The sequence below is a fragment of the Embiotoca jacksoni genome, unplaced genomic scaffold (assembly GCF_022577435.1).
Source record: "Embiotoca jacksoni isolate LCO1_2020_lvr unplaced genomic scaffold, fEmbJac1.0.p SCAF_11, whole genome shotgun sequence".
Lineage (NCBI taxonomy): Eukaryota > Metazoa > Chordata > Actinopteri > Embiotocidae > Embiotoca > Embiotoca jacksoni.
In genome coordinates this window covers 19974457-19986369 of record NW_027185241.1, presented here as the reverse complement: position 1 = coordinate 19986369, position 11913 = coordinate 19974457, and the positions used below count along the sequence as shown (strand labels likewise).

The window sequence follows — 11913 nt, the reverse complement described above, 5'->3', positions numbered from 1 at the left end:
CTCTTTTGGAAGCAGGGTTGTATAACAGTCATTAAATCCTAAACCGAAGGTCAACCTTTTGTTATGCAAACCCCAGCCTACAATTTTCAAGTACAGTAAACTACCATTTACTCTTAACATATACAGTGCATCCGGAAAGTATTCACAGCGCTTCACTTTTTACACATTTTGTTATGTTACAGCCTTATTCCAAAGTGGATTAAATTCATTTTTTTCCTCAAAATTCTACACACAATATCCCATAATGACAAAGTGAAAATAGTTTGTTTAAAATTTTTGCAAATCTATTAAAAATAAAGAACGAAAATATAACACGTACATAAGTATTCACAGCCTTTGCTCAATACTTTGTTGAAGCACCTTTGGCAGAAATTACAGCCTCAAGTCTTTTTGAGTATGATGCTACAAGATTGGCACACCTATTCTTGGGCAGTTTCTCCCATTCTTCTTTGCAGGACCTCTCAAGCTCCATCAGGTTGGATGGGGAGCGTCGGTGCACAGCCATTTTCAGATCTCTCCAGAGATGTTCAATCGGGTTCAAGTCTGGGCTCTGCCTGGGCCTATCAAAGACATTCACAGAGTTGTCCCGAAGCCATTCCTTTGTTATCTTGGCTGTGTGCTTCGGGTCGTTGTCCTGTTGGAAGATGAACCTTCGCCCCAGTCTGAGGTCCAGAGCGCTCTGGAGAAGGTTTTCATCAAGGATGTCTCTGTACATTGCTGCATTCATCTTTCCCTCCATCCTGACTAGTCTCCCAATTCCTGCCGCTGAAAAACATCCCCACAGCATGATGCTGCCACCACCATGCTTCACCGTAGAGATGGTATTGGCCAGGTGATGAGCGGTGCCTGGTTTCCTCCAAACATGACGCTTGGCATTCAGGCCAAAGAGTTCAATCTTTGTTTGATCAGACCAGAGAATTTAGTTTCTCATGGTCTGACAGTCCTTCAGGTGCCTTTTGTCAAACTCCAGGTGGGCTGTCATGTGCCTTTTACTGAGGAGTGGCTTCCGTCTGGCCACTCTACCATACAGGCCTGCTTGGTGGAGTGCTGCAGAGATGGTTGTCCTTCTGGAAGGTTCTCCTCTCTTCACAGAGAAACGTTGGAGCTCTGTCAGAGTGACCATCGGGTTCTTGGTCACCTCCCTGACTAAGGCCCTTCTCCCCCGATCGCTCAGTTTGGCCGGGCGGCCGACTCTAGGAAGAGTCCTGGTGGTTCCAAACTTCTTCCATTTACGGATGATGGAGGCCACTGTGCTCATTGGGACCTTCAATGCTGCAGACATTTTTCTGTACCCTTCCCCAGATCTGTGCCTCGATACAATCCTGTCTCGGAGGTCTACAGACAATTCTTTGGACTTCATGGCTTGGTTTGTGCTCTGACATGCACTGTCAACTGTGGGACCTTATATAGACGGTGTGTGTCTTTCCAAATCATGTCCAATCAACTGAATTTACCACAGGTGGACTCCAATCAAGTTGTAGAAACATCTCAAGGATGATCAGTGGAAACAGGATGCACCTGAGCTCAATTTTGAGTGTAATGGCAAAGGCTGTGAATACTTATGTACATGTGATTTTTTTTTTTTTCATTTTTGATTTTTAATAGATTTGCAAAAATTTCAATTTTTTTTATTTCACGTCATTATGGGGTATTGTGTGTAGAATTTTGAGGGAAAAAAATGAATTTAATCCACTTTGGAATAAGGCTGTGATATAACAAAATGTGGAAAAAGTGAAGCGCTGTGAATACTTTCCGGATGCACTGTAATTAAATGGCACAACATCCCTTGTACAGCTATGCTGACAAATGTTAGTTTGCGTGTCAGGAAACTAACATGAACAAAAAAATACCTGACTTTTACTGCATCAAACCAGGCACATTTCAACATACACGGATAATATAAATATAACAACTTTGGTATGCGTTCAATATGCATTACCTTTGCATGAAAAGAGTTTCAAAATAAGATGTTATCATCAGAAAGATTCAGTGAACTCCTCAAAACAGTCTTACCTCACCGCTATCCACTATAACAACCTTCGTTCCACTGAAACACCTTTAAGTGGTTCTTCAGTGTGATTTGGTAAAGCACCAAATATGTCTCATCATGTTATGCCCCCATCTTGCAGTCTGCAGACAGACTCTTCTCCTCTGACTGGATGGCAGGCAGCAGAAAACATACAGTACAAACGGTCTCCATTGGAGAGCAGCTTGCACACTCCATCTTTAATCTTTGCACCCACATTTTGAGGTTACACCATTTTTGAACCTGCAGAAAATAAAACACAAATAGAAAAATCAATTTAAAGTGGGAACAATGACTTTCAAAGTAAATGTGGTGTTTGTAAATTAAAAGTTTAAAAATGACAAGATTTGACCCAAAGGGAATCTTAAAAATTACAATAAACTCTATATTATAAACACAGGAAGTGATTATCTTTAGCAAATCACTAACCAATATCAGTGACTGCACATTGAAATACATGGCAAGGTCCTCAGTTGTAACAGTGCTGTTTTTGCACATTTAGAAGTGCTTAGGGAATTTAAGACACAGTAATATACAGTATGTGTATATGGCCAAGATCTCAGATACCACTGCGCTGATTCCAGCAGGGTTGAGGTAACGCACCATAGGGATGAATTCAGTCAATGTATATGTGTTATCAATTGAATGAATGAGACAAGAGGAGCCCAGTGTAGGCTGGAGTGATAAAACAAAATAATGATGGAGGAGCATGAAGAGAAGCGAAATGAGTAAAGGTACTCAGATGAATCTTTTATCCCACATTAGAAAAGACATGTGGGTAGATTCCATTAAAAATTAATGTTCATTGCTTCACATATAAATATATTAGGCAAAAGATAACATGTTTCAAGACAGAAATTAAGACTCACATCAGAAAATAAAAATTAAATGAATAAATAAAGGAAAAACAAATGAAGAAATAAAATTTAAGAAATAGTTAAAAAAAAAAAAAAAATAAAGTTACAGAGCTGTGTAAGGAGTGACCATTTATCTGATTTTAAAAAAAGGCAAAGGAAACCTTTAGTCTTGGTCAGATTGTTGTAGCAGATTTGCAGCATAATATAGCTTGCCCATGTTAAGATGTGCCTCTGGAGACAGAAAGCAGACCTGTCCCGTGGATGGTTCATCACTTAAAAGTTGGTCAGAAAACCATTCAGTGTTTTATTAACTACTATAAAGCATTATAATGAGATTAGTTGTTTGATAGGTAGGGTACTTACAAAATCATATCTGAAATTTTTGTTCAAAAGGGAATGTTATAAGTTATTACAATTTCTGAAAAGAAGAGAAAGGGGGAGAAGGAAAGAGAAGACTTTATTAGTCCCATATCAGAAATTGTTGTCTTTGTAGCAGGTTATGGAAGAAAAGTGCAGGTAGAAAAGATAGATATAAGAAATGTAGAGTGTGCAGGTACAGTGGAAGTAGTCGAATGATAAAGAGGGAACAGGTAAAGGATGGATGGATTAATGAAATATGTAATGTAGGGAATGTGAAGAGGGAGGACATAGTGTGTGGTTTGATGTCTATAACAGTTTCTAAAGTAGCCTATACTATTCAATATTGTATATGCAATGTGTAATAGGCATATCTTTATGAGATAATTGGCTTTAGTTAATGCAAATTTTATGGGGCGGTTGTAGCTCACATAGCAGAGCGGATTGCCCACTGATCAAAAAAGGTTGATGGGTCAATGCCTATGTCTTCTTGTCCACATGTCCAAGTGTCTTGGGAAAGACACTGAACCCCAAACTGCTCCTGATGGCAGGAGAGCACCTTGTATGGCAGCTACACGCCATTGGAGTTTGAATGTGTGTGTGAACATGAAACAGTGAAGAGCTTTAAGCTCTCCCACCAGGTGCTACTGCATCCTGACAGTTGTGATTTAACCACTTTCATCACACACAAAGGGCTGTTCCGGTTTTGCAGAGTCCCCTACGGCCTTGCCTCAGCTCCTGCAGCATTCCAAAAGATGATGATGACAATGCTGAGACTATCTCCCTGCAAGCCACTGTTAAGGTTTACCGCTCTGACTACAATGCCTTCCTGCTCACTCCGTCCCTCCTCAGCTGCTGCTCCTCTGCCTGGCAGTGGTCATGGCTCTATACTCTCCTACTTTAAGTGTCTGTTGCTGCACGGTGTAGGGTACTGCAGCTGAAGTTGAAGCTCATGCAACCCTGGCAGCAAACATATCGGTTATTTTGACAAATTTGGTGACATCCACATCAAGAGTTTAAACTTTTTTGGCCAATGGCGTCTCCGCAGCCTCTTTGTGCTTTGGTCCATATGACATCTGCCATGGGAAACAGGACACAAGGGGAGGGCTTGGGTCTACTAGATGTGATTGGGCCAGCCCTGTGTCCAATGGGCCACTGTCGCCACTTTATTTGTTATATAGCCTGTACAGCAATTAAAAATGTAATTTTCCCATTTTTTTATTTGCCCAAAAGTGCTTGGGCCTACTGGGACAATTCCCAGTATGACCAATGGTCAGTCCAGCCCTGAACAATACCTTGAATATATGACTAATTAAATTTTTTTTTTCTTATACTTGGGGAGTAAGGTAGGGCGCACCAGTTCAGAATTCCATGCTACTGTTCTAAAAATATAATATAGATTATGAGCCATTGCTCATAATCTATATTATATAGATGGAGCTGATTGCAATATTTTTTATTTCAATTGGAAACCTTACATAAACTTCCATGCATTTTTCCACATATCAATTTAAATGTTGCTATAAAGTCAGACGAATGCAGTAAGAGGGTTTAGTCATGGAAGGCAGTAGTGACCCCACATTCTACCTACAAACAGCAGAACAAACAATATCCTATGCATCACTACAATCCCTCCTCTCCATGCAGGTCTTCAATAATATTCAATTAATGCTAAAAAAGAAAACTTGTCATTTTGTCCAATGATCTGAGAGCAGCTAACAGGCAGTTGAAAATTATATTTGGGTGTCCTGAATACTGCCACAATCACATTAAGTAGATCGTCAGATGCACATTTAATGTTAATGACTTGGAACTTTGATTTTTCTATGTGCAGAGGCACTTCATTTTAGCGTTTATTAGCGTGCCAATGAAACAGCACATAATATTGCTTATTCCTCTTTTATTCTTCCGTTTCCACCAAATTTTTGGTAGATAACTTGGTCTGCAACTTTGAGAAAACATACAAAGAACATCAAATGTGTGTTTTGATTGTGAAAAGCGTGCTAAGACTTGGTAGTTATGTGACATACAGTGTTTTGTAAGAATTTGTAAAGGCCTGATTTTCCATTTGAAAGTTCTGGGAAAGCCAACTTTGGACTCCTACAGCTCCATTAAAGTTTCTAGGACAAACGTCATACAAATTTGAAACAAAGTCACAATGCTTTGGACTTTTACTGACTACAGTATGTTTTGATATCTGTTATGGTTTTGACGAAATCACAGTTTGTTCCAGCCTATTATCTTTTTGGACCATGGAATGTCCAGAGCTGGAGTGGATGATGTCAAGCACGATGCCATGCACTATTGCTTTTGATCAGCAAAAATATTCCGAAAAAGTGTTATTTACTTGGATCATGCCCACAATTTCCCCACCACATCAAACTGTCGGGATTTTTAATTTGCTTTCACATAGGGCGTGTCTCATTACAATGGGACAGTTCTTGCGGAAATCCCCACAGAGCTCTGTGCTCCCGCTAAGTCTCAAATGGACTCCCATTCAATTTCTCTCATGAAATACAAAGTCAATAGTTTTTCCACAAGTTCTTATGGTGTTGTTAGCTAAATTCCCAGGCTCATATTAATTTTGGTGGTCCACTTGAAAATAATCCCATCATTAATTATATATTAAGCCTAGAAAGGGATGTTTTTTGGGCGTGTCTGTTTGATTGACAGGCCTGTGGTATAGTCAGGTTTATGCTGTTGGTGGGTGGGACGTAATGTTGCAGGGTTTCAATCAAATCAAATGTTGCAGGGTTTCAATCAAATCAATTCGGATCCACCACTTGCCCCAGCTCATCCAAATATGGTCCCTTCTGGCTCTAAACCGCTCCAAACGAGTAAGATGGCAAAGGCCAAAATCAGAACTTGAGGCTTCATAAAGGCGGTTCACAAATCAATGGGTGGTTGTCACTGGGTTGCAAATTACTCCTCTACTGGAGGAGTGGGACTCGCCATAACAACTCATCTTCAGCAGAAAGACAGAAACACCTGCACACATCATACAAAGCACATGCAGGCTTATCTGGTCAAACCACAGACAAGACAGGGCTCCCCATCCCAATAATGCACAACATCAAAAAGGCTTTATCTGGTCAAGTTCCAGACAGGATAAAGCTCCCCAATCACTCACATTTGACATGATGGCTACATTAACAAGGCCGGGTTCATGGAGAACCGGGTTCTCTTCATTATATCGGGTTCTCAGATCAAAGATGAGGTAAGATCCTACTGCCCAGTTTTTAGTTCATGCTTGAAAATCAACATTTAGATATATTCTGTAATGATTTTGAATGATCATGACAGTTTCGCAATTGGTAGTTCCTACACTGAACCTAGACATTTTTTTCCTCAAACAAATTAGGTTTTGCTCTCAGAATTCAGTTAAGGGAGATAGGCATAACTTGATTTTTACTTTCCCCCCACCAAACAGGAAACAATAGGTTTAACAGGTCATGCAGCTAAGATGGTGAACCTCACTCTGTATGAGAGCCATGACAATTATCTGGTCATTCAATCATCCTAAGTGTGAATGACTTCATCACCTCATGTACAGAAGTACAGTGAAAGGTAATGTTTGACTTGCAAGTCACAGGGGTACGTGGAAGATTTTGGTTTATATACTCACCAATATCTTTATACTCAAGATTTAATTGAATATTAATTTGAATGATTAGTCAGTATTGAGTGTTGTTTTTGTGTAATTTACAGTACCAAGTGTCAGTCATGTGTCTGACATTATTCAGTAAGTGGTCAATGCACGAGGTCTCTCAGACTAATAAGACCTATTGCGTCAGCACAAAGTCAGTAGCAGCTGATGGGTGATACCATGTATTTTAATTACAGTAAATAGGACTCATGAGTGGCATGTGGCTGAGGAAAGCCCAACGAGAACTTTGGACCTAAACACAGGAAGTGCTTCCACTTCAGTTGCTCTCATCAGAACACTCAGTTTATTGATTTTCAATAAATCCACATTGCATCAGACTCTGAGGACTGTGTTTGATTAGGAAAACTGCGACCAGGCCAGTAAGGCCCCGCTGAAGAATTTCCACCACAAACCTTCATAATGTGCTTTGCATTGACATTTTATGGTTGAATGTGGGCCTGCACGATGCGGGATATGAGGCTAATCTACATGCACATATTTCCAAGTGGATTGTGATTTTTCAAGGAAATATGTGTGCATGCACATCGTTTTATAAATCTGAATATTCTTTTGCAATGTCATTTTTGGCTTTTGTGCACACGTACACTTTTAGTATGGATCCTACGCAATGTTTTATACATGAGGCCCCTGGCAATGACAATCTGGTAAGATTTATTGTCTGAATTCATTATATGACACAAGCACGAGCTGAATAAAGTAATTTTAAATGTTAAAATTAAATTTGAATTTCAACTACCAGCAACCATAAAATCAGTCAACCTCTTCCATCATCAATCCAATAATAACATTAAGACTGTAATGTTGGAGGTTATTTTTTTTGCCTCTATAGAGGCAGTGAGGTCACCCTGAAGCAAATCACCAGATTCAGCGAAACATCAATGGGGCAACGAGAGCATTAAAACATCACTGACATTTGTAGTTTGTGTAAAGGAAGGCAAAAGTCCTGGCACACTTCCTACTCAGTGTTTACCCACATCAGCATTGTTGGCTGAACTCTGGACTTTCCTCGTGGGTGACTTCATATAATAAAGTTACACCAACTGTTTCAAATCACCATTCTGGACTGTTGGTGACAGAGGCAGTTTACAGTACCACGTTATTGCTGAGAAGGACCTGTGTTACCAATATTCCCACAGCCCTTGTTATGAAATTGGGTTTTAAGCATAGCCTTTGACCACGTTAATTATTGGTTTGCCTGTCTGCCTGACCAATCTAGAACATGTCAGGCCTTTAGTAAATCTATCAAAAGCTGCCGTGTCACACTCGACACCAACCAATACATTTTTCCTAATGCCTTTTTATCAGGCTCACCGGTCTTTCTGGTCGATTTTAGTGCGAAAAAAAATTCACATAAGGGCTTTTGTGCCAAAAGAAAGTTCTTTCCGGGTTTAAATGAAATGGCTAGACGAGCCCAGCGGAAGCCCACGGACGAAACACCAGTGTCCTTCAGACAAAGAATGTCCCTACGCACAATGAAACCCTTCAGTGAGGAAGAAGAAAAATAGGTGGAAATTCTGGGTGGAGAGACAACGCACCCAGCCACACACCTCATAGTTTAGCTCATTTCAGAACCAAAGGGTTTTGATTTTTTTCTTTTGTAGGGGGAAGGAGCACAAATATTTAAGAAACAATCAAAAGTAGTTTGAGGGAGGTATTATGAGCTAGAGAAGGCAGTGTGTGTGTGTGTGTGTGTGTGTGTGTGTGTGTGTGTGTGTGTGTGTGTGTGTGTGTGTGTGTGTGTTGTGGGAATGGAGTGAGAGGCTTAGTTACAATGTTATTTGAAGAAGTGCATCACAGTTTCAGAAGAGGATTTGAGTTTAAAGCGTTTGCCAATGGTTTATTTGAAGGCTTTCATTGATTTCCATTATGTTTGATTATGTTTGTATTCATTGTTTATATTTGTTTTTTTTATTTACAGCAATGAACTGGCAACAGTGTCTGTAGTAGTGAATCTGCACCTGCACCTGCACCTCTTTCAGCCTAACATGGCATGTACAGTACTGTTTCAGGTCTTGCTATTCAGATGTCAGCAGAACACTTTGGCACACTTTGTATCCTGAACTATCTTTTTAGAAGCAATATTTCTTTAAATGTTGGCATATTTGCTTAATGTGCAGTGACTTCTGTGTTTGGTTTATCATCATCTGTCACATCCTCATTAAACAAATGACTTTACAGAAATGGCTCTCAAAGTGGTCAAAAAAGTCTAAAACAAAATGCTTCTATGATTATAACTTTACTACAGCTTCAGCAAACTTAACCTGCTGAAACCAAAACAGTCCTGACCAAAGGCAGGTTGACATTACTGAGGATTTGTTTCTGTTGGTCAAGACTGACACACAGTTGAACATAATTTTTGACACTTTAAGTTGTTAAGAACCCGCCATGAGTCACAGTAGCTAATCTCAAGCATAAAATATAAAAGGCACTTGGATGAATGACAGAATTGCAATTCATTTACACATAAAGGGGTAACAATTCAAAAGCCTTTTCATTTACTTATCTGGTTTAGCCATGTAGCCAGCTAAGCCAGCTGTGCTAGGCCATGGAGTGTGACACTGCATTTTTTTTAAGCATTTAAGGTTAGGGCAATTTACAGGCTGGGCAAGATGGCGGCCAGTGCACACGCTCTGCTCTTTGCTCTAGAAAAGTTTTGAGTAGTAGTTGCTCTTGTCAAAATAAAAGCTGCGAGATGTTGATCCTAGATGACTTGGCACGACAACACACGACAAGATACTAGTCTAATATAGACAAGCTAACTTGTTTGCCGCCCGTCAAACATGCCAAAATGAGATAAGGACAGGATGGGAATCCTTCTCATGGATTTTGAAGAAGAAAATGTGATTTCTTCATGTTCACCCTTACCAGAAACCCTTGTGTCAAGTTCTCATAAAAAAAATCTGTTCAAGCAGCCATGAGCAGAAAGTGTCCAGTGCGGACATACTCAAAGCCAATCAGGAATTATCCAACAGATTTACTGCTCCTAAATAAAAAATAAATAAAAACGCAGAGGACATTGTGGATATTAAAGTTAATGTATAAATGTATAAAATGAATAGATCACCAGATGATGATAACTACTGAAAAGATGCTTTGGAAAGAAGATTGACAAAGAAAGTAAACAACAACATCAGTACAAATGCTTAAGAAATCAGAACACGTCTTGTTACAGAGACTTGTATGAATAAAGTTTGAACCACAATACTGCAAAAACTTTTTAACTGATACGATTTTGGTGAAAAAGGTCACGGTCACATTGACCCATGCTCATGAATGCCTTGAGGGACCTTCTTGAAATTTGGCACATTTGGGTCACTTAAACTCAAAGGATGAAGTGATTAGATTTTGGCAGTTAAAGGTCTGGGGTCAAGGTGAATATGACCTCACATCTGTCCTATCTGTCAATCCCAGTCTTGTGAATGCAATATCTCAGGAACAACTTCACACAGTTTCTTCAGCACTGATATTCACTTTGACTTAATGATTAGATTTTGGTGATCAAAGTGACCTCACAAAACACGTTTATGGCCATAACTAAATAATTCCTTGGTTAATTATTATATTTCACACGCATATATATATATATATATATATATATATATATAATGAGATACAAGAATTTGTAATCTTTTTTCAATTTATTTCCATTATTCAACACCATAACTGAACAGCATGACCATATTTCACATTGATTACTATTGGTGACATTACACCAAAATCATGTACATCTAGAAATTGTGGTGATTGTATAGATCATCTGTGCTGTCAGGGTGAAAGCTGTGTGAACTGTGCACGTTTTAAAATGTAGAGTTTTTTTTACAGCAACATCTATGATATTGGGCAGATATGCATGTAAATTACAATTTAAGTGATTAGCAGAGGCATATAACTGCTAGGCGGTAATTGTAGTTTGCAAGTATAGTCTTGTTACTGACACAAAAGGAAATAATATATTTGTTGGGAACTATTTTCAGCTGCAAATTACTCCACATAAAAAATACAAGTCATTTTAAAGGCAGTTTTCTGATGGATGAGTCCAAATAAACTGCAGGAACATGTCAACCAGTGCAACAGCAGGCTCACTGATATGTTTTTATTACTTTTTAAGGAACAGCTAAACTCTGGCAGAGCAGAATATTAGGCTCTGATACACATACACTATTTGTTTGTAGGATCAAGTTATTTTTAGTTTTTGCTTTTTTTCCCTTTGGATTCGTTGATATTGAGAAAAATATCAAATCTTCTTAAGAGCTGGGTTTTGTGTGTGAACATGTACCTATATTACTAACGTTCCTAGAGCTTCCCAAGCTTCAGAGAAATATTAAAGTATCCTTGTTTGAATGATAGTTTGTGCTGGAAAGTTTTTTGTAATGGTTATCTTACAATTACTTTTACAGTGCTTGTAAGATTCATTCTTGACCATGAATGGTTCCAAACTAGCTGTGATGTCACATACCAGCAGAATTACCCACTCATATATGTTTAACTTTAAGGTGAATACAACTTTAACTGTACAGCTCCTTTCAAATGTCTGTCAGTGGAGCTTGCCTTCATTTACGCTCTCGCTGTGGGAATCTCGAGAGACGTTAGATTAGCAGGCTGGGTTGTTGTCAGCATCATATCTGTCTGTCACCTGTCCTGCCTGGCAGCCAGGTGCTCTTCCAGTGATAAAACTGGAGTTTATTCAAGAGATGAAAAAAAAGGACTCAATCTGGCCGCCAGACTCTCTGTCTCACAAACAGTCATATTTTTCGCTGACAGTAAGTCAGTTAGGGCCTAGGTGCTAGAGCTTGTTTGTAAATCTGGTTTGTTGTGTTTTAATTTAGACAATTTTTCTCTGTAGCTTCAGTTTTAGTTTTACAAGAGATTGTTTCTAATGCCAGATTTAAATTTATGTGATCGAATTGATTCACACAAAACAACCGAAACAACAACAATACCAAAAATAACAAAGAACTTAAAAGAGTAAAACAATTGCTCAAGCAATGAAAAGAACTCAAAAAGCG

General features: G+C 39.0%; 1 long non-coding RNA gene across 1 annotated transcript in view; it reads right to left on the bottom strand.

Annotated features, from left to right (window-relative positions):
• Positions 1 to 1711: 1711 nt before the first annotated feature.
• LOC138192757 (uncharacterized) overlaps positions 1712 to 11913 on the bottom strand; it is a 32284-nt gene continuing 22082 nt past the window's right edge. The window contains exon 3 of the long non-coding RNA XR_011177832.1: positions 1712 to 2269. This is a non-coding gene — a long non-coding RNA (uncharacterized lncRNA). The remainder of the gene's footprint in view (positions 2270 to 11913) is intronic.